The 24318-nt window shown below is 41.6% G+C and overlaps 1 protein-coding gene across 1 annotated transcript in view; it reads right to left on the bottom strand.

Moving 5' to 3' along the window:
• Positions 1 to 24318, bottom strand: part of tmem132e (transmembrane protein 132E) — a 544945-nt gene that overhangs the window by 337990 nt on the left and 182637 nt on the right. The gene's annotated exons all lie outside the window — the stretch shown is intronic.

Genomic DNA, 24318 nt, shown 5'->3' with positions numbered 1-24318 from the left:
CTCCACTCCTCTGGTTGAGGCTTTCCCCAAGACTTTGGACCCTGCTGGCTGCAGGGATTTGCTCCCATTCAACCACAAGAGCATTAGAGAGCTCAAACACACATGTTGGCTGATAAGGTCTGGCTCGCAGTTGCCGTTCCACTTCATGCCAAAGGTGTTGGATGGGGTTGAGGTCAGGGCTCTGCGCACGCCTGGGAAACACTTTTTTTTGTTGACCTGGCTGCATCCAGAGAGGCACTGACATGTTGACGCAAATATAAACTGTTGCCACAGGGCTGGAAACACACTGGACCAAAAGTATACAATGTGTGTGGACAAGGGTGTCCACAAAGTTTTGGCCTTGTAGTGTAGACAAATGATTATATCGACAGCACGGGGACGGATGTTTATTGAATGTTGCTTTATGACTGCACGTCAACCGACTGCAATGACAGTATCAGTATAACTTAAGGTGGACAGGTACACTCGTTACACAACAGATTGGTCCTTATTATCACAAATTACAATCATTTGGTGCTAAATATGAGGCATCTGGCCTCTTTATTAGCCCTAGCACTAACAATTCCAGTAAAACAGCAAAAGCATGGCTCATTTTTTACGTTACTTGACAAAGGCATGTGCTCTGAATATGTGAATATCTCGGATTAGAGGAAGAGAAATGACAAGGACAAGAGTAGAACATATCTATCGAGGTGTCTCTTGTAGAGGTATGATTAAATGTGCCGGCTCTTGTTTTATACTAGACCATATCAATACAGTATTAGCCATTAATGGGAGAGAATGACGACGGCAGTGTTGAAAGACGGGAAAGAAAATGGGAAACATGAGAGAGGAGGCAAATTAGTTTCTCACCTATGTTGGGCCGCAGATCTGAAAGGGCTGGAGAGGGAAAAAAAGCGGGCGCATACTTCAGAATTAATTGCAGTGCCAGCTGCCAAATGCGGACATATTTGCTTTGTAGAATGTGAAGCAAAAAGACTCCATGATTACAATGCAATCACATACTGATTGGAAATCCTCAATGGCGCAGCGAAAGAGGCAGTCATTTTGGCTTAGGGTGGGCCTGATTACAGCTATAGAGGGAAATAAAAAATATCGCCACATTTGGCACAAGTCAGACGGCTCTCCTTTGTCTGGCTCTTTTTTATTAACTGGTATTTTGACAGCCGACACCTGAGAGATTAAACAGAAGTGAGAGGAGAACGCGAGCCCTGCAATTATTATTTAGTCCCTGAAGTGATTAATGCTCTGAAGATTTGGGAGTGGTTCATGAGTATTAGCTACACAACACCAGGATTGTATTGTTGGTGGAATAAGTGTTAATATGCCCCAAGTGTATGAGGTAATAATGCTCATTTGTAACTTCTAATAAGTAAAACTCAAGCATGAAAGGATCTAGTATTCATCATGCCTTGAAAAACATTGCAAAACACTTTCCTTTGACTACAGGGCAGTGTGTGTTCATGTGTGTGTTCATATTAGGGCACAATACCCTTAAGAAAATAACAAATATTATGCTGATGAAGGGAGGAGATGCGGAAACTGAGCTATGAGGTGATTATGGTGGCAACCAAACTGGAGGCAGTTTTTGTAGCTATGCAGTAATGAGGCTGGTGTGAGATTGACCTTGCTTAAATGGCATTGCTAAAAAGGCTACAAGGACCACAATCAGGGCCATTTAATCACTGGGCTTATTGCTCCTAATATCCCAGGTTGTGAAGCGAACAGGTTAAAGTGAGTTCAATGGCTTCAAACCTTTGCTTGTGACTTTATGAATTCCAGTATCAAATTTTGCACTTTGTTACACACCCTGCTGAAAGCTAAGCTCTGCAACAGCTTAATCAGTAATGCATAATACTCCTAATCCCACTGAAATCCTTGACAAGTCGCCCTGCCAAACAACATGATTTGTGACAGATTCCTGCCATATATCCCACTGTTTACATGACCCTGTGCCACCCGTCAGCACCCAGGAGAAGGGCTGCATTCAACACGCTATCAACACCCAACCTCCTTTGAATTCAGAGTCACACCGCGCCTCACTGTCCCAATTTCAGCCTGGCATATGACGCTAACTAGTAACCACACTTCCCAGGGTTCCATTGTATTAGTTGAGTTCTTTGTAATCACAGGCGAAGACGTTTTGTCATTTGTGCTCCGGGAGCCTGTGGAATAGTCCTAATTCCTGCTATTCTCAGGCAGGAATTACATTCTGAAAAGCCTTTCTTCCTTGAGACAATGCAGGCGAGTGGGGAGAGAGCTGCGGAGCCCGTGGTGTGTGATGGAGGCTGTAATTGGCGCTACGCCTCACTAACCTCATAGCAAAGGTGTAACGACGGGTGATGGAGTGACATACGGTGGCGATGAGCAGTAGGGGGCAAACTTTGAACATGTGTGAAGCTCTAAGAAAACCCTTATAAAAGCTGACTCCTGTCTACAGACTAATAACTGGACTACTGTGTTGCAGTGCATGAAGTGGCTTCAGATGCTGCTCATTTGCTTTGCCTGTATTAACAATGTGTTTATTGCTGTGTTTTATTTTTTCTGTTGATGGCATTGTTGATCTGTGGGTCAGTGAGTCCACTTCTTTGGTCGTAACTGAAATATCTCATAAGCTGTATGGATTGCCATGAAGTTTTGAAAAAACACCCATGGTCCCATGGGTGTTAATGTGAATGGCTTTGTGATTCCCTGACTTTCCTCTGGCACCATCATGAGGTTGATATCTGTGGTTGAGAGTGAATAATCTTGACATGAAATTTCCTACAGATATTAAAGGTCCCTAGAGGATCAATTCTAATCACTTGGCGATCCCCCCTTCTTCTTCAGCACCACAAGCTATGGATGGGCCTTTGAAGTAACATCAATATTCAAGTACTTGCACTAACAAAATTTCAGGCTGTTCACATAAACTGTTTGTATATTTTCCGACAAAAAGTAACGCATCCAAATTCGTACATTACCCACTTAATCATTACCCAGTCATTTCATGCATAACCCACATATTTTGAAATCTGAGTGCTCATGTTTTGCCTGTCGCTGTGTTCCTAGATCTCACAAATTAACATAGTTTAATATCACAAATAGGAATTCTGGCCAAAACAGCAAATTCAATCCGGTCTCACCAAAGTTAACGAAATTCAGAGCTTGGGTAGCAACTTGCGGCATCAGACACTGACGAAAAAAGATGACCTTTAACGTCAGCATGATATGTGGGCAGTTGCTGTTATAGTTGAACGGTGCTCGATGGTGTCAGGGGGAAACACGGCGGGACAAGACCTAAAGTTAAGGCAGCAAAAGTCAGAGTAGGGTGGGTGGCGGATGGGTCCAACAAAAACCGACTTTCACCCGGGATAGCGCTGTTCTTGTCCCGCAAGATCATAAAGGCTAACCCTGTTCTTTTTTATCTAAACCCAACCATGTGTTTTTGTTGTTGGAGAAAGAAAATGTCAATTCATGTTGTTGTGCTAACATAGTGCGTTTACTTTGAAAAGACTGGATGTAAGCGTTATGTTTCCTGTGAAAATGGAAGTGAAAGAAGACAATGCCAGGCAGAACTTGACACGGCGTCCCAGAACATCAACAACCAATGCACCCAGGGTACCTTTCACGTCGTATCTGGACGTGGAAGGTCCATGGCCAAAGGTCAATATGTGACAAGGTCGGAGTGAGAGTGTGTTGGCTAATTAGACCCAAGTAATAATAAACTTAAATTATCCTCTGCATATAAGCTCCTGCATGTCAGTCCCAAACCTGCAGCTGTATAAAACCTCACTAACTCTGACCAGTGAACAGCATGACAGTGGTCATACACCAAATCTTTCTGACATAAAATGGAACATTAAATCTGCTTCTGTCTCATACATGCACACTCTGGCTGGAGTACAAGATTGCTCCTGACAGCCAGTCATGTTCACTGTTCCACCTGGCCTTTGTCAAAGGTGAGCACACTACACCAGATCTGTAAAAGCACTGTTACATCAACAAAGTCTAGAGCACCCGTCAGAAGCAGCCATCCAGGAATTAAAGCTGCAGAGTGAAGCTACAGAACACAAGCACTAAAAAGCATTATCACAGAAACACTACTTTAAAAAACAACATCTGTCAATCTGTCTTCAAATTGGAAGAATCCTGACACATTTGAGCTCCAATTAAAGCCTTGTCAAACATGTTAGGCAGTTACTCCATTGTGTCGGGAGACTTTCCAAATAAGATTTACATTTTTTTCATCATTTAATCAACCTGAAAACTGGAGGTTATGCTTTCAATTTGTCACATTTTGACTACATTAACTTCCCGTCCTGCCTGCGTGATATCTCCAGATCACTGTCAAAAACTGCAGCCAGACTTTTGATGGGAGCTCAGAGGAGACAGGATATTACACACATTTAACTTCACTGCAGAGGAATTCAGTTTCAACACAGTACTGATCATCTTGTAGACATTGTTTTGTCCTCAGACCTATATAACAAGTCACTCTGAACTTGTAACTCACAGTAAACCAATGTGTAGTCTCAGATTTCATTGCTACAGGTTAATTATTTAAATTATCTAATTATCTAAATTATCTAATGGGTATTAAAAGAGCAGGGTATAAGATTTAGGAGGATTTAGTGGCAACTAGCAGAGTGGATTTCAGTGGAGCCAAACTGACCCTTCGCTAAGTCCTGCCCCCAGATCGTTACCTGGAGAGGTTGGAAAAAGATATACGTTTCTTCCCTGTTCCAAAACCAAAATCAAACCCTGAAAAGTGTAGGGTTAGCTAGCTAGCTACTGAAGATATAGCCTACTGAATGTATACACATGCTGCTTTTGTGCTTGTGGCACGGGGGCGTAGCCATACACTGTTCATCTGCACACACTGTGATGCCACACAGCTGGTTTAATATCAGCAAAGTTTCTCTTTATATTCATTGTGTTCTGTGGCGATAAGCAGTGATGTGGTGGTTCACTTTTACACTGTGATCTGTAGCCTATAGTTCGGCTTTAGCTTCTAACTATCTTTGTCTTTTTAACCTGTTGCTTCTGAGTCAGTTTGACATCCTGGATATATCCTTCGGGGCTTAGCTAAGAGTCAATAAAACAGGCTATGCTACAAATCAGTGTTTCTGTGATGCTATTTGGCTCATCAGAGACAGGTCGGTAGCCTAGCACCTGCTAATTTGTGCTCACCTTATTTCTCTGATAGCTTAGATCCAGACGTTCAGGAGGTTTTTACCGGGACCCAAATTTTCAGCAGAGGTCTCTTTCTCTCCAAAACAAACAGACCCAGTGATTCACACCAGTAAAAAACACTGAATAAAGCAGCTTCACGTTAGAAATCAGTGTTTCTCTGACACTGCTTGTCACAGAGGGGCCGCTAAATACAGTGGGTGACTTGACAATGCATATGGCTCTGTCTGGAACTAGAGCCAGTGTTTGGTTTGTCTGTTAAAGGTTATTGTAGAAACATGGCGGTGCAAGGTAACAAAAACATACTTATCATATTATATTAAATACCATTTCTGCCAATAAATCCAACACACTGGACCTTTCAAAAGGCAAAACACTACAAAAGGGAGTTTGGCTGCAAGGAGTAACAGCATACCTTTTACTATACGTTTACTATTTCATACTACTCCCTAAAGGGTTTACAGTAGTAAAGAGGAGAAAGCAAAGATCACTTTTGTTCACTCAGGCACAAAAACCTTTAGGCAGGCCTCATGATGAAGGAGGAAATGAATCGTAGAGCAAGAGGGCATGCATAAGCTAAGAACCAAAGCTTTAGCTTTTGGGCGACAGTAATGCGTGGGTCTAGTTTCTGGAGGAATCGTCTCCTTACACAGCTGTGTCCAGGCCAAAGTGTTTTGAGATCAATCTAGGCTAAGCCTTTTCTCATCCTCACCTCACCCTTGGCACGACAAGCAGCCTCATACACCTGATCACAGGGGCTTTCGTAGGCTCAAGGCGTTTCCACAGTTTTTGAGATAGACTACATTTCTGCTGCAACACAACCCTTGGCCCTGCAACTCCTTCCGCACAACTCTGGCCATTTTGTATTCATGAAAAGCTGCAGGAGAAGATGGAAAATTTGCTGTAAATGGGCTTGATTAATCTGGCAGCAAAGTCATGCTGGGGTGACAACTTTAAGATGCAAACTCCTCTTTAATCAGCTTGTGCCCATTATCACAATTATCTATTTTCAGAAGCCTAATCTTTGCTTTAATCTGCCAGGATGGTGCTGCTAGTGCTAAAGTAAGCACACATCTCAAATGAGATCCCAACTCTGACCTTGATAAGTGCATAAAACTGCCAAAGGCTGGTTCTACTCAGAGCGGTAAATATATGGCACTGGGAACACAACAGCTACAAGCTACTCTCTCTCACAGGTACTCAAATGTTTGGCAGAGAGCCACTTTGGACAGAACAAATCATAGCAGCAGCTGCACTTATCTATGGATATTTTTCCCGTCCTCTCACAGAATGAGGTGAATAAAAAGCCAACTGTGTCCCGCACTCTTCTTCATTTTATCCATCTTAATCATGCAGCAGCTAAACAGCACAAACATAGAGGCCTTCTGCCGTTGACCTGGGTTCAACTTTCAGCCAACGGATGAGGCATTTTGTACCGGCTAGCAGGCTGGAAGTGTAATGAGAAGGTTAATGGTTTAATCCCAGCAACAGCACGTTTCCTCATCACCGTCCAAGTGGCACACTTGTGGAGCAAATCCATACCATCACTGTTAAATGGTGGTGTATCACAGTGTGACAGTGATGCAGTTGGCCAAAGCTCTGCTGTTTCTTCACTAGCGTATATGTCAAGGGATTTCTTTATTCAGGCGTCTTATGAAATGTCAGTGTAACAACATAAAGTCTACTCTGAGCAGCTACAGCACAGCAAGATTTCCTGAAGTGACAATGGTGACTAGTAAACTTAAAATAACCCTTGTACTTTGTATTGCAACCCACATATAAAATCAAAGCTAAACTGCTATTTTTTTCGTTGTTAATTTGGTCATTTTCATCTAATTTGTAGCTCAGTGGCTGCAAACAAGTCCTGAAGATTCATCAATAAACTCCAAATTGGCAGTCAAAAACTGATGGCAGACGTTTTGGGCTCCAGAGGCAAAAATCTTCAGTAAATCCATGGACATGTAAACTTAGATATCTCTGACTAATGAGGCATCAGAACAGAGCCTCAGTGTTTGAAGCCTTATTATAACCCATAGAAGCAATCAGTACCGTTCTTTGTGTCCCCGAAACAGACTGCAGTTGGACTGAATACAGAACAGGAAGAAAGGTAGGGGAATAAGAAGGAGAAGTGTTTGGCAAACATAAAAAGTCAAAAAACTGTTCCAGCGAGGTGAAATATAGTTCACCTTGATTTCAGCGAAACTTCAAGTGGTTACTGTTACCATCTACAAAAACAAGTCAGGACACGGCACATTACCACACGAGCATCCAGAAAACAAGTCTTTACATTTATTACGCAGGAGTCAGGGGTGTAGTCCGCTGTGAGAATCCATAAAGAAGCTAAAATCAGATGTCAAAAGAACAATAAATTCAGCCACAGAGAGAAGAAGCACGCTGCATGTTGTGCTGCTTGACTTTTGACTGGTAGTGTCAATGCGGTTAATATCCTCCAACAGTGTTGTGCATACAGTGAAGAATGTGGGCGACCTACAATATGCGTTAATGGGATAAGTTCGCATACTTCCAGAGTGGCTGCAGAACATGATTGAAGTCAGGACAACACTTTATATCATTTCAAAATTCAACTCATAATAACGTATTTCTTTAAAGCAGGCAAACATTTGACTCGAAGACCTCACAGTCTGCTTGTTACTGTCATGCCCTGCAACATATTTTGCAATGTGTGGCCCCGATAGACCCCCTGTCCCAGTTAGCTTTGTGTCAGCGGGGCCAAACAGCAGTGAGAGATCACAGTTTGAGAAATCTGAACTTCAATGCCCAGAAATTACGTAATTTCTCATCAGTAAACTGCTCACAGCAGGCTACTGTTTACCAGCCCGGCTGGACTGCGATCTGTTTTTTCTTTACATCAACAGACACCAAAGAGACAAGGGAGGCAAAAGATCTTATGCTGTGAGTCAGGCTGTCACAGGACAGAGCACTGCTTACTGCTGTTAAAGAAGTATTTCACTGCTGGAAAGATGGTCTTATCATAAAACTGGGCTGTCTGTGCTGTAGAAAGATGCAACTACTTTTGAAATTGTGGCTAGAGAAATAGATCTGTCACTTTTGTTCAAGAGGTAGAAAACCTACAACTACTAGAATGCACTGCACCGCACTGTCAGCACAGTGATGCAGTGTTTAGCATAGTCAGCTCACAGCAAGAGGGTTTCTGATTCAAACCTGGGGTAGGGTCCCCTTCTATGTGGAGTTTGTAGGGCTGCTCCCAACTAAGAATTTTCCTAGTCAACCAATAGTCGTCATTTTGGGTCATTAGTCGACTGATCGCCCACATGTTTACAATATTAATTTAATCATATATTTTGGGCAGGGTGACTGTGCTAAGTGGCTAATGGGCATGTAGCTACTTCCATGTTTCAGATGATACGTCATGTTTGTAGTCGACCAATGAAGATGAGTTTACATATCACCTTGGGTTCGTCCTTCACCTTCTCAAAATGATCCCACACTTTGGATTTCCTGCCCGACATGTTATTAACTAGCCTGTGGAATAACCGCAGGTACCAGCCCTGGAAATTAACCTGACTCCTGTCTGACTGCTGAGCGTGGACACTTCCTGTGTCTGTCCTTTCAAATTAAATTCCCACATGGTCCACTCATATAGGTTTTGATTTATTTTGACAAGGTGCAGCTCCTGATAGAGTTTCACATTTGTTTGTTTGTTTGTTTTTCTGCGACTAAGCGGGAAATGAAATCTTGCCGACTAATGACCTTTCTGGTCGACTAACGTTTGGTCGACTATTAGAGGGCAGCCCTAAATTTTTGGTCTGAGTTGGGGGGGATTGTGGGGTCCTATCTTGATCCGTTATTTCACTCTTTGTGTCACTGGTGGTAGTGGACATACAAAAATGCAGAAAAACAATCTGTAGTTGGAGCATCAGTCTTAATATTGTGCCAGTGAAAAGTCCTCCAGATGACGTGAAATGCGTCTTCCAACAGATTTGAGCTGAGAGATGAGCAGGGAGATGTGGGTGCTGACAAGATGGAGGGAAATTCACCATAGTTCATTTACACATACTAGCCTCATTGTTATGATACAAAGCTGGTTGAAAATCACCGCATTGCTCTGGATGTCGTGCTTTAATTTAACTTGATCACTTCATTTACGAGCAAAATTTAGATTCAGGGCTGATTAGACGAGAGATTTTTACAGGAAAACACTGCAGCATGCCACTTTGTATCCCTCTCTCATTTCTCTGGTCAAATGAATCAAATCCTTCTGAGCCACTTCATCAACACTATGTGTGTTTCTAATGTTTAATCTTTAACATCCAGAGCTCTATTTAGATTGTCAGGCTTTACACACAGTCATTTTCCCTTTCATCATCAATCGAGCTGCTGCAGGATTTTTCCAACTCAGACATGCGAGCCCACCAGAGGCCCAAAATGATACCGCATTTGTTTGTAGATAAATTTATGATGTCTCATAAATTTCAATTGGAATATGTACCCGTGGAAATGTGTTTGTGTTGCTGTGAGCTATGAACCCTCGTGCTCCCCGTCTCTGCTCTGGCATTTTTCTGATACTTGCACATCCTGCTGATATTGCTTTGCAGCTTTGTAGTTACCCTCACACACAAATTTGCATCAAATTTCAGCTATCTTCAATGTTTGGGATCATTTGCATGATGTTGTTTGCTATCTGACAGGGTGTGCACTTGACTGTGTCGGAACTTGAAAGGGCTGGTACATGGAATCAGGGAGGGGGATTACTGCGACGGATGGCGCTGGATGGCACGAGCCAGAACAAACCATTCTCCAAATCTGTCCATTCTCCTAAGGACACAATAAAGTCTAATGTATCTATTAAAAGGGGCAAAGAGCTATATGTCTTTCCTGTTGCAAAAAATAACACAAAAAAGTTCAATGTTGTAATTCCCTTTGGTCACCAAAAGATGTAGCTAAATGACATATGCCTCATAACAGTCCTGTACAGATGTGTGTCTTTCTTACTAAGCAAGAACTCTCTGTCTGTCTGTATGTCCTTCGCAAGTCAAGTTGCACGTCAAGAACCGTTCTTTCGATCTACTTCACACTTGGTGGGTGTATCACTGAGAACCTCAGGATGTGCAGCGTCGAACTGGGTGCAACTTCTAAACAAAACATGTTCAATATTAATAAACTTTGAATAAATGTGCAAACAGTACTCTGTGCAGCAGCAGGGGCACAGCTTCAGGAATCTGCGGTGTGGGTCGAGCACATATTGACGATAGACTGTGTGAAAGATTTTGAAGTCTCAAGTGCAGCATTTTGGCGCCACAAGTGAGCAAATTTGGACAAGAGGGTGAAGTTGTGACAGAGCAACAGGTGAATCTGGCTCAAGCTGTGATGACACCTCGAGGACAGCCTGTCACTCAAAGTGACATGCCCTTAATTAATGTGTAACTTTCAGAGTTGGGCAAGCTACTTGGAAAATGTAGTGAGCTAAGCTAACAGTTACTCAACATCAAAAATAAAGTTTCACTACACTGAAGCTATCTCTATCAAAAACAGAATAAAACCATAATAAAAAGTAATATAAACAATAAAATTACAGACCTAAATGAAAACCTTTCTTTTTTTGGGACATTAGAACATGACTGAACGGGAACGGGACTGACTTGCTTTTAGAGCCAGCCTCAAGTGGCTGTTCGAGGAACTGCAGTTTTGGCACTTCCGTGTTAACTTTATTTTTCAGCCACGAAAACAGTGGTCTCCACCTACGTCTACAGCAGGCCTTTACAAGCCACAGCTCGTTAACTGCAGTTCACTTTTGCTGCTGGAAGCTGGATATACCAAAGTAACAACCAAACTCTTTAACTTCCCTGGTGCCAACAAGCAAAAGCAGAACCCTAACCCTACATAAATCGCACCATTGCAGCTCAGATTATTTAAAGTTGCCATACTAACTTGTAAAACTTATAATGTTACCATTGGAAAAATACACCAATCAGCCAAAACATTAAAACCACTGGCAGGTGAAGTGAATAACATTGATCATCTTGTTACAGTGCAATGTTCTGCTGGGCCTGAAGAACGTGACAAAAAGCTCAACGCATCGACCTGGCCTCCAAATTCCCCAGATCCCAATCTGACTGAGTATTAATGGGATGTGCCAGTACCCCAGAGGTACCCCCCATCCACAGTGGGGCCTTTTTGGATAGAACTTGGCTCTGACATGTCAAGGCATGGACACAGGACCTCTGGGAGTGTACTTTGGAGTCTGGCACTGGGGCGCTGGCGGTGGATCCTTTGAGACCTGACGGTTGTGAGGTGGGTTACTGGCACATTTGACGCATGCTCAATCGGATTGGGATCTGGGGAATTTGGAGGTCCTCAGCAGTGTTTGGATGAGTGAAGTGCTTCAAGTGGCTGCCCCATGAATGCCAGGACCAAAGGTTTCCCAGCAGAGCATGGCATTGTAATGAGATGGTCAGTATTTTTCATGTCATCTGTGAGAAGTTTTAATGTTTTGGCTGATCGATGTACCTCCGCAAATAAAATCCATGCTCTACTTTACAAACGTGGTGATTATGTCAAAGCAAGTAATTCATACCCCTTTTTGTGGAATTTACTGACTGCAGTTCACTTTTGCTGTTGGAAAACAGATATACCAACCTTATAACCAAACTCTTTTTCCCTTCGTTGGAGTCATCGTTCGTATAGCCTACGAGAACAGCACCAATTTGCCTACGCTACTCAGTGGTATAACTCTGAACCCAAGGAAATGTAGTGTAGAGAGTGAATTTGGTTTAGTTGGCCAATTGCCTGTTTGTAACCAGCAGTCAGCCGGTTTCAAACAGGCATGTTCTGAAGGGGCACTGTACCAGCATATTACATGCACTATATACTGCACGAATTGTACTCTATAATCCTACAGTATTCATCAACACTGGAAGGCACCACGGCAGGCTGCAGCTTTTAGTTCCAATCAAACAGTTTTGGAGCCTGCCACATACCTCTATCCAGAACAATCTGCTCCCACAGATGGGAGACAAGGCTGAAGAAGAGACATCAATATATGTGATCAAGTGTCGGTGTCCCATTGTAATGCACTTGGCAAATGATTTACCCCCAGCTGCTCCACACAGCGTCATAAACCTGAAAACAACAACTGGAAAAACAGCAAGGGATCTCATTCATTTCCCAGCCGAAATGACACCAGACTGAGGAGAGGTCGGCTTCCATCTGCAGAGATAAAGGTGGCTGTCATTAATCTACACGCACCTATCAGCTCCATGTCTAATTGGCTACCAGTAATGGGGGGGGGGGGATAAAAAAGCATTCTGTTAAGGTTGGATTTTACAGGTGCCACTGTGAAGATTCACTGTGATATTTTCAAACAAAAATTAGTTGAGAGCAGTGGAGGCATTGAGAATGGAGTGAAACAGACTGGAGCCAAGAACTGTCAAAGTGATGCATATATTAGAGTCATAGCTAAGACAGATATCTTACACACTTGTACACAAATCAAGTGGTCCAGAGTTTCTCTAGAGTTTGGCGTTTTCTGTGCAAGAGACAAGTGATTTGCCTCATTCTGCCTTATGTAAAGACAGACACATGATTGAATAAAACAATCAGCCCAGTCAAAAGTTACTAGTAGAACATTTTCCTTGCTTAAAGCAAAATAAATGTCAGAGTGAATGGCACTACACAGATTAAAATAGATATGTTTTGTAGACCAGTGTGTTAATGAGCCTCAACGATTTACAGCCGCCATTCACTGACTTTTCTCTTATTTTTGCTCCATATTAGGGCCTTTTCAGCACATGGGAGAAGTTTGCCTTTATGGCTTTCTGACAGAAATCTTTTCATTTTAACCAAAACAAAACCTAACCAGGAAAAGGCTTCCTGGCAGAAAGTTCTGAAGGCACACTTCTTCCAGCGCCTTGTCACACCTGAAAGTTCCAAACAAAGTCTCAAACAAGATTTGCTTTTTTGTCACATATTTGTTTGATCTGGTTTGTTTTGGATAACTTAAAAGTGTTGTAATTTTTCTAGGGCTGCTCCCTAACAGTCGACCAAACGTTAGTCAGATTTCACTGGTTGCTCAGTCTCAGGAAAAACAAACAAACAAACAAACAAACAAACGTCAAACTCTATTAGGAGCTGCGCCTTGTCAAAAATAAATCATAAACCTATATGACTGAACCATGCGGGAATTTACTCTGAAAGGACAGACACAGGAAGTGGCCATGCTCAGCAGTCAGACAGGAGTCAGGTTAATTTCCAGGGCTGGTACCTGCGGTTATTCCACAGGCTAGTTAATAACATGTCGGGCAGGAAATCCAAAGTGTGGGATCATTTTGAGAAGGTGAAGGACGAACCCAAGGTGATATGTAAACTCATCTTCATTGGTCGACTACAAACATGACGTATCATCTGAAACATGGAAGTAGCTACATGCCCATTAGCCCACAGCGTCATTAACAGGCGGCTCGCTCAGTGTGTGATGTGCACTTGTAGATAAAATATAGGCCTATATTAATGAAGGTTCATTAGTACGCTTTTGTATTTCTCTGTAATGTAGCACAGTGTTAACAATGTTACTGATACTATTCTTTCTCACACCTTCAACTCAAACCATTGTGTTGCCCCGCCCTAAATATATAATTTGATAATCAAATTAATACTGTTAACATGCGGGCGACTAGTCGACTAATGGCCCTAAATGACTACTATTGGTTGACTAGGAAAATTCTTAGTCGGGGCAGCCCTAGGTCAAACTGAGTTCAAAAGTCTGGACCAAAAGAGGTAGATGTAAAAGGGCTTTTATTAACAGCAGAAGAACCAAACTAGTCTACAGTATGAGAAAGCAGCAGTTTGTGTTGAGAAAGAGGCAAGAAAGTGTCATCTGAGACAGGTATTTCCCCTGCAATCCACATTTCCTCTCCATAGTGAAGGGTAAAATATGTTGCTTGTGAAACAATATATCCAGCTATTTCTTAGGTCAAGAAGGAATTTCCATTGTTAGATGAAAATCTTTTCTGCTTATCTGCACGAAGGAAATAACCGTAGCAAGAACATTGCTACAGTTTGCAGAGGCTTACTGTGTTTTCCCATTTTGTTGGTTGACGGGGTTACGGTCACAGACTGTTATATTGTGCAAATATGTCCTCTCAAAGTGCATGGACTCTAACCTGTCGAGCCTAGACAACAGAGTATATTTTCAGTTATCTAGGACGCCATGAGGCAGAAAAAGTGTTTTAGACTTTTAGAGTTAGATTTATTAACAAGATGCCTCTAAATGAGTGACACTTTGAGATTCTAGCAGATACTGTAATGGAAACTGATAAAGGAACCGAGTAAAAAGACACACAGAGAACTCTGTGATGCAATGTAAAAAAAAATCTTTAATCTTCTAATGTTAGCCAGAATTAACAAACCGAAAACCACACTTAAGTTATGTGCAGATAACAGCCTGAAAACTGATTTATTGGTCTAAGCTTAAGTAAGCCTAATATCCATCTCATTGCATGATCTGTGCTGAACTGCAGCAGACATTTGCCAGATTGCATTCATGGGCTGATATCTACACTGGCTCCCCTGAATGATTGCCACGAGGCACTGCTGCACTCACGCTTCATCTAAGAAATCCCCAGTGAACACTCCATCATCCTCCAGCGTTTCCTGAGCTGGATGCAGCGTTGAGCCGTCTCCATCAGACCCCATTCGCTGTGTGATTTCCTGTTTGCTTTCTGTTTAAGCTGTGCAACACCTCGCCATTACAGCTTCAATATTTCGTTCAATATCACGTTACAGTACAATCAGGTGCTGTATAGAATTCAGCATTCAACGGTAAATCCATGAATGCCTCTTCTGTACAAGCTGAACCAGGAATCAAGGTGTTGTACCAAATGAAAATCACTGTGTTCTTGAAAATGAGAATGAACGAGCCCTATAAAATGAGACCCTTGTAAAATATAAATGACGCCTCCATGCCGAGAGGTCGTCCTTGGCAAGACAGTTACAGTTAGCAGGGTCAAGCTGAGAATGAATGATCAGAATGCCTTCTTTCCTGGCATGCCCACCTTCGTCCGCACACTCAGTCTGACTAAAAATATCTCTGATAGTCATGTGTTAGCAGTCCATGTAATTAATGGACTGCAAAGTCAATAACGTCCTCTGAGTCGGCATCCTCACAACAATATGGTGCAGTGGCTCTAAATGTCTTGTTAAGCCCCACTAACCACTGCAGCAGCCGCACTGTGCCACTTGTCAGTACATCTGAGTAACTCATGTCCGAACTCAAGTGAAATTCAATTAACAAATTTCTGTGTATAACACAGGAAACTGGCTGTTTAAAGTAAATCAAAGCCAAACCAACTGATTATGAGTCAATCTCAGTCCTCTGAAATCAGCGCCCGCCTCAGCTCCTTTTGAAGCTTTAAGTAAAAGAGGAAACAGTTGCACTTGATTTCTAAATTTTGGAAGCATATTAATTTGTGTGTGTGAATTACAGGATTGCACAGCATGAGAAGTCAATCTGTTGTGCATACACTGTAAGACGCCATAACTTTGACTGCAGAAAGTTCCGACCTTTGATACTATTGTCGTCCCTATAGCTTAGAGAAAGATGGGTCAGAAAGTTCACATGACCTCTGTGACCCTGTATGTGTAAGACTTTGCTGAACTTTTGGGAAAGTTGCCCTTTCAGCACAATGCATCCAAACAGGGCAGCCTTCTCTTACCCTCCAGCCACTGTGGATCTCTGCAAAACATACAAGGAATGGTTCACAACAGTAATCACAATCTGAAAGACTGTTGGATCCATTCATAACATTAAGAAGGCAAACGGTGACAACATCAACTGCACCACAGCGGGCGCAGTACCTTCAGCCAAATTCTACGAGTCCGTTAAAGTAAGCTGACAGCTCAGGAGTCCTGAACAGCCAGATAAATAGATAAAAGCTCCTAGCGACAGGGAGCCTGAGAGCTGTATGACATTTGTCTGGGATTTGTCTTGTGTGAGCAAAATAAAGCGACTACAATGAAGAGGAGGGGGAGAAAGGCTGAAGCACTGCCATTATTTTGTCCACAGAAGAAAAGCAGGAGTGATTTTGCAGATGCCTGAAATACGGGGGAAATAACACTTAATACAAATTAATCCTCTCGAGGACAACTTTGAGACAGAACTGCCAAAGACAAAATTAATGTTCGCGGATAATTGGCAACCTGCGTCTTTCATGCTAATGAAGATTAATGTTGACACAAACAAGGGAAGATCAAAGATGCCTGTCACTCCTGAATGTAATGGAGAAAACATCCGGAAACAAGGCAGGATCCATCACAACCTTCAGGCATCACTTCCTGGGGTTTTGGCAGCTGGATAAAAACTCATTTTGGTCAAAACATGGAGCAGCAATCCCCATAAATATCATAAACCGCAGCAAGGCAGAAGGCATCTATTATATTTTACATCTGGAACTAAACTAGGATCTCGGTTCCTAAATTGTTTTGCTGTGTAAAACCATAACTGTGTCCACGCTTGAAAGCAGTCGATTCAATTTATACTGTAGGATGCAGGAAACTGCAGTCCACCAGGCTGGGGAGTGTTTTATATACTATATAGAGCTGTGATCCATCCATGACCCAAGCAGTGTGTTAAAGTGCAGCCCTCTGGTGTCACCAGCACAGATGTTTAATCACATCCACGGCAGGGAAGCACCTGATTGGAATTCAGTGGGTGGGGGAAATGAAGGCGGAATAATGAGCGCTCTAATGGAGCAAATATGTATGTTTATGTACACATGACTCTCTATTATCATTTCTAATAACATGTTTGCCATCCAGATCTTCTCTATGTCTTTATGTAGACAGAAACAAACTGCAAATTCTAAAATAACAGCTGATGTTCTGATGTTGGTTGATAAATAAAGGCTGGTCACTAATAAGCAAGCGTGTGATGCCCAGCTGTTATCTGTATCTGCTTTGTATCACAAAAATATCTGCATTCGTCTCAGTATTTGGATTGATACCAGAAGTGGGCACCGCCTAAACCGCTTGCCAAAAGTTGGGAATCAGCTGTTGTATTGATGTTTTTCTTCTTTTCTTCAATAATAGTTAAGTGATGAGTGTTAATAGTTAAGAGATTTAAGAAGGCACAATTTAAAAACTTCATAGTGGCTTGAGTGTTTCTGCCTGCTTTTAAATGATGTGTCGGAGGGAAGGAGGGTGGGCAGGCTGGTTGGTCAGCTGGTTGGTTGGTTAGCTGGTATGTCTATTGGTTGGCTGGAGGGTTGATTGGCTGGGTGGTTGGTTGGAGGGGTGACTGGTTGGTTGGTTGGTAGGTAAGCTAGTAAGTTGGTTAGCTGGTTGGTGGGTTGGTTGGTTGGCAGTGTTGGGGAGTAATGCATTACTAGTAAAAAGTTACAGTAATAGTATTACACTCCCCTAGTGTAATGAATTACTAATAAAGTTTCAGTAATATTTCAGCCACCCCAAAAACAAATAACTTGTTACAAGCTTACTTTAGTTGTCACCCCCTACTGATTTGAAATCCATCAATAAATATCCTCGCAAATTCACATCACCAAGCAGCAAGCTAGCTTTAACAATGGAAATACAAAATATTCCTATTTCTTTGATTTGTCAGAAGAGAAGGTTACAAAAACATGGTTGTTCCAGGTAGTGGTACTAAGACTCTTTCCACTGCAAAAAAACACAACCTCAAAACTCCTGAAACACCTTTACAACCGACAGCACAACAACATGAAGCTTGTGGAGATACACGCCATCAAAGGTGAGCCCTCTGCAGTCACAAAGGATGGCTATAGCTAAACAACCACAACTGTATTGTAATCATGGAAAGCTACAAGCAACAGAGAACTAATGAAGCCTGTGGCTGGATATGTGACTGACTCTCCATCTTCAGACAGATCCTTAGGGAAACACCAGTGTCATGCAACAGAAGACCTCAAAATAAAAAGTAATTTGCAAGCTATCCGATTCAGATTACCTGAGACACAGAGGTACACATGCTGGTACACAAGTCTGAATTTTGAGGAGAAACGCAATCACCTATTTTTTGGTGTAATGGAAAACTAATATATTAGTAATCTAATGAATTATTGTTGGCAGAGAGAGATACATGAAGTAATACTATTACTTTTGAAAAGAGTAACTAGTAATGAGTAATACATTAATTTTTTTGAGTAACTCTGTTTGTTGGTTGGTTGGTGGTGAATTTTCTGCCCATGTCATCGTGTTGCTTCTGATACAGCACCTCCAAATGCAGGAACAAGACCTCTGCCTGGTCCTATTTGGCCTGCTGGCTCTTCCTCTTTGCCCAGGGCAAATTCTCCCCACACGAAATACTACAACTATTTCTGCTACTGCCCCAATTTTTTTGTTTTGGCCCTCTAAACTAAACCAAGTGTTCTTAAACAGGCAGTGACCTCGACTTCAACCGTATTCATGCACTTACAGCGACTGACACATGAGCCACATGATTTAAAACCTACTTTTGAGCCACGTTTATTGGGGTTTTATATCATTTTTCCCCTTTAAAATTCAGTGCCTGTGCACATATTTCAAGTGTGAAGAAATAACGATGACATTTTTTTAGCTTAAAAACTTAAATGTAATGGATTGTAGCGTGTGAAGAAAATGTAGAGAAGCTCGAGCCTGTGAAAAATGCAGACTAACAGGAAACTTGTCAGAGCAGGAGAGCGGCCTGCTTGCGCTATCAGTATTTTATGGAACGGCTTTGTGAACAGAGCTGGCAGGCACAAAATTTTTATAGACAAACAAGAGTGAGATCGCTCACACAAGACACATTTGGTAAATAACACCAGGATGAATAAGAGCGGGGCAGGCAGACGGGGTACACGTGCAGATTTGATAAAGAAGAGTGACAGCATTTCTGAAAATTTGATTTGATAGAGCAGGAAGAGTAAGAGCTCAATACACAGGTAAGTGTTTCCGAAATTAGATAAGAGAGAAGAGTAAAAGCAGGATGTGCAGGTGGGCATTTAATATATTTGATAAGACGTGTGAGACTAGAGCAGCGTGGTACTGAGAAGGTTTCTGATGATATCTGCCTGAAGCCATGATGATATCATGACACAGATGTGTGGTTAAATTCATTCTGGTATACAGGGAACTGCTGATAGACTGAAATATATGAGCTGATACATCAAGTCAACCGTGAGGCTTTTTAGTAAATATACCAGGTATCAGCCAGTTAGGTTGTCAAACTTCAAGATTACATTACGACTAATGATGGATATTTAATGTTGATTCTCACAGCAATAAAATAAATGACAAATAAATAAAAAATAAACATCTGATAAGGTATTGACGGATGTTTTTTCTTTCATCAACACACAGCACAAACATTATGTGGTTGAGTTTGGATGCTGTATTTTACAGTTATCAATATACTTTAATATCAAAACGGTAACAGTACATATGAGAGGAACTTTGAACTGTAAATCACTCTGAAATTCGTTTTAGGTTAATGGCCAACAACTTAACTGTTTTGGTTCACCCTTACCGCTCTCATCAACTTCATTTTCAAGAGCAGCTGACTCTGCCAGGGAGGAGGAGTTAATATTGGACTTTAACATTCATTTGGAGGTGAGAAACAATGTCAAATAAATGCTAAAGTTGCTCTTTGTCTGTTTGATACTGTGACGTTGTTCACCATCAGAACCTAAAAGGTGACAATATGTCAGTGTTGTGTTCACAGCTCATTTTTGCTGCCCCCTAGTGGCCAAAGATAATTGTTAAATTATTTTTTTGTTATGTTGCTTTCTACAGACAACCAACACCAGTTTATCTGCAATGAGCTAATAATACCAGCACACTAATATCAATCAGACTCAGTTCAAGATGACAGCAATCACTCATATGGCAGTGTATCCTCATGCAGCAGTTTTTCCTTATGTCTTACAAAAATGCACATTTAAAGGCTCAAAATGATATCTAACGAATTAGCGCCCCTACCAGAAAGGTTAGAGTTAGGAAAAGAATCATACAAGCACAGAAGGGGAATCAGTTTATTGACTGAGGTACTATATGTCTGACGTCTGACTCCGTTAAGATCGGTGGCAATATGCCCCGTTTCAGCTTGTTAAAATTGGACTTTGTTGTGGTTGACCTATTACGTCACAGACCAAACAGTTGAGCGTCATCCAGCTGTTCTGCCACTTTTTTGAACAGTCCGCCATTACGTGTTTTCCACCCATCCATGTATTTTAAATATTTAACTCTCTCAGCTGACACGGAATGAACTGTGTCTCCTCGTCCTTCTAAAAAAAATGCGCAGCTCTGGATGTAGAATTGGGCATGTTGTTACCAGTTTCTTCTTCTGTTACGCATTTAACGCTATTCAACTTCAGGGTCAAAGGCCGGGGCGGACACTGTGGAACATGCACAGAGTGCCTAATGTACTGATGGTTTGGTCTCGTCACATTACGAACTTAATGTACAGTTATGTCGTTAGGTTTAGGAAAGTTAAGTTGCACAGGTTAGGTTAAGGAAAAGATAGATGATTATTACATCGTAACTGGCAGCATTTCAACCTGATGACATCCAGCAGGGTATTAGAACACCGCGACAGGTGCTGTCCTGCCGACCAGCAGCATATCATAACACCACAAAAGGTCACATCCTGCTGTGTTACAAAATGACGTACTGCCACAAAAAGTGGCTTTTGGCATCAGGTGTGTGACGCTAAAATCAAAGACAAAGAAGCGGTTCTCAACGACTTTGGAATGAGAACGGGCTGCAGATTTTGTCAAGTTTTTCTTCAGAATAATGAAGACAACGAAGAACCCTGAACTCTATTAGCCAATGCATAATGATGGTGTATGTATGTTCATCAAGGTATTTTCTCAAAGATTTTCTTTTAACTAATCGTAATGAATATATCCAATGGGTCTGCCCATTATAGAATGAAGGGGTGTCGTCACCCTGCCCTTTGAGCTGCAGTATAATCTGACTCTCATGCTAATTAAGTAGCACTGGTGTCTCATTAGATTTGAGTCTCAATGTCTCAAGAGCTAAATGCATTTCCAGAGGCTTTTACATCCCACAAGCAATACAATTCTGGCAAATCCTTGATTTTTTTGTTTGTTTGTTTGTTTTTGACATGCCAAACAAGTAAATAAATAGTAAATACTGATACCAAGTAATACCTGCCACTAGCCATGATTTAAAAACAAAAAGTCAGCTGCAAACAAAACGTAGTGGTTTAAATGTCTGTGCTGAATCCAAGTCTGTTCTGAACATCTTCCAGCTCTTGTCTGAAAAAACATTTTGATGTCATATTCGTCTCATTCGACTGCCAGCACATGTCAAGGTGATTGTTTGCTAGCAACAGGAGCTCCACTGTCAGCCCTGAGTCCTAAATAAAGATATATGCTTTGAATATGGCAAACAAATCAAACATTACATTTAGCGTGTCTTTGATATTTTTTGTTTTCCTCAATACCCAGGTCTCAAACTACACCCTCTATCAGTAATTAGCTGCCTGGGCAGCGAGGTTCTGTTCAGATACTAACAGACAGTTCAGGCCGTCTCTCATCAAACAGCCGACAATCGATTCAAATGATAAATCTCCTCGTCTTTCCTTGATTTTGATGACACCTGTCATGATAACTGGTCACTCCGTATCCCGTCTCATCTCAGGAGTGCTTTTCATCTTTGAAAGGCAACATGATGTGGTCTGTGATCAGGCCTGTTTAGTATGGAGGACCAACTGTTCACATCTGGCCGCGTCTTGACGCAATCAAATCAATCAATTTTCAGAATGGAAAAGGAGTTACATACATTATGTGACGGGAAAATGGGAACAGCGGGTGCTTCGAGGAATTAAGTTTGAAACATGTCCAGCTATCTTTGGGTGGATTTTAGCCCTTCTCTACTTGCCTGCAGAGAATAATTGACCACTTAGACGTTAATAGCTTGTCTCATGAATGACACGTTGAATAAGTTGGTGCAGAGGGTGGGTGTTTATAACTGGAAGAAAAAGAAGCCTCAAAATAGCAAAAACTTTTATAACCATAAAATTGCATTAAAACCTCATGCGGCTTAAGTGACGGGTCTTTAAAGTGTGCTAGTTGATCTAAACGACCTCAGCTTGTCAGTATGGTGATGAGACATTCAAAGTTTTATTGGGTGTGAACATGAAGTGAAGTATTTTATAGGACCACCTTTGTGGTCGAATGGAACATAAATTGTTTTGCGCTGCTGTTGTGTGCCTGACTGGTCTCTATTTAATAAAATATCAAGAGATCTAAGGTCTGAGACTGAGACAACATTAAATAAAATTACAGTGAGACAAAGGCTCCAGACCATCTAACAAACACTGCTACCAGGCACCGCAGCTCTAAAACCCTCCATGAAGTAGACACAGATTGAATCGCTCTTGCATAACATTAACTAACATCAGCAACAAAATAAATCTTAAAGAGCCAGTTTACTCCAGAATTAAAAATATATATTTTGCCTTTTATCTGTAGTGCTATTTATCGGTCTAGATTGTTTTGGTGTGAGTTGCAGAGTGTTGGAGATATCGGCCGTGGAGATGTCTGCCCTCTCTCAAATATGATGGAACTAGATGGCATTCAGCTTGTGATGCTCAAAGCACCAACAAAATATGTTTTAATGTGTTTATCTCTTTCCAGTAATCACAACCTGAGGTGTGTACTATGAAGCCAGTTCAACTTACCCAGGATATCTTTTCGCTATCTGGCTTGACTAACCCTAACATTGGCCGTCTGGATAACCGGTACTACAAAGCTGGTTATCAACTAGTTCAGTCAACTCTGGGTATTCCTATCCAGCCACGAGTTCATGTGAAAGAGGTGGGGGGGGGTTAATTATGAGCGAAATCATCAGGAGCATGAATGAAGTAGGCTTCTTCATATGATGGGGAGTGTGAGACAGTACAATGACAATGGCATAGGACATGAATGATACTCTGTTAAATGTAGAAACATTTAAAATACTATCTAAAAATTCATTGTCAGCCGAGACTTAAATCGTGTAAGTATCACTAGGCTAAATTTGACATAAGTAGAGTATTTTTTGCTGAATATGTCACATCTTTTTTTTACCCCGAGACTCCGAACTTTTACACATGGATTCTTTTTTCTTCAGTGATCTGATTGGTCAGAGGTCAGGGTGTTGACAGGCTGTGATCCAGTACCCTGAAGTTAACCTTCTCCCTGGCAGGTTAGCTGTTCAGTATAAGTTACCACAGTGATTTATTGTGGTACAATAAGAAGCAGCTTCAAAGTGCTGAAAACCAGGAGTTAACCCTTAAGTTACCTCGCTAACTCCAAATCCTGCTTCGTAGTACAGGCCTCTGGTTACTCAAGATAATCCATAGACCTCGTTGTGAGCAGTTTCATGTAGGAACTACAGGAACTAACTACACCCGCTAACCGTATTTGAGCACAGAAGGAAGCGTGCATCTACTCATGGACAAGAGGCTTGTACTTGTGACACCACAAGATGTAAACTTTAATGGTGTCCTCTCCGACTGAGCAGTAACGTTAGCTAGCTCAGTTGTGCTAGGTGAGTTAGTAGTAGATGCATGTTCAATTTTGTGCGGTTATACGATTGGAGAAAGTAGTTTAGTGGAAGGAAAAAAGTTCCTACATGAGACTGCTCACACCAAGGTGTGTGGATAATCTTGAGTAATCAGATTATGATTTAAGGAAAGAGATATTGCTGTTTTTCAAAGGTATTTAAAATGCCATCTAGTTCTATTATTTTGGAGAGACTGCAGACATCTCTACGGCTGATATCTTCAACACTCGGCAACTCAGATTGATAAAACAGCACTACAGGTAATTGCCGCATTTATATTCTATCATATATAATAATGTCTTGAACAGAAAACAACCGCCACAAACAAAAAATAAACGACTTGCTAAGATGGTGCAGTGACTTCAAAGGTGTGACAAAATGGCAGGAACCTGGAAAAATCTAAAACCAATAAAAAACAACCAGCTTTTGTGTCAACAAGTCCTCCAAATTAAACTTAGAAGCATTTACTGAACTGATGCCCCTATCAGCAAGACAACAAGACTGTGTCAAAGTCTGTCATATTGTTCGCCCATCCATCAGCCTCGCCTGGCAGCCACACAGCAGTTTGTGTGATTGCTTTTGCCTTCGCTAGTTCATAAGTGA

The sequence above is a fragment of the Epinephelus moara genome, chromosome 3 (genome assembly GCF_006386435.1).
Source record: "Epinephelus moara isolate mb chromosome 3, YSFRI_EMoa_1.0, whole genome shotgun sequence".
In the NCBI taxonomy this organism is placed as follows: Eukaryota; Metazoa; Chordata; class Actinopteri; order Perciformes; family Serranidae; genus Epinephelus; species Epinephelus moara.
Note: the sequence above shows the minus strand (reverse complement) of the source record. Positions and strands in the feature narration are given on the sequence as shown.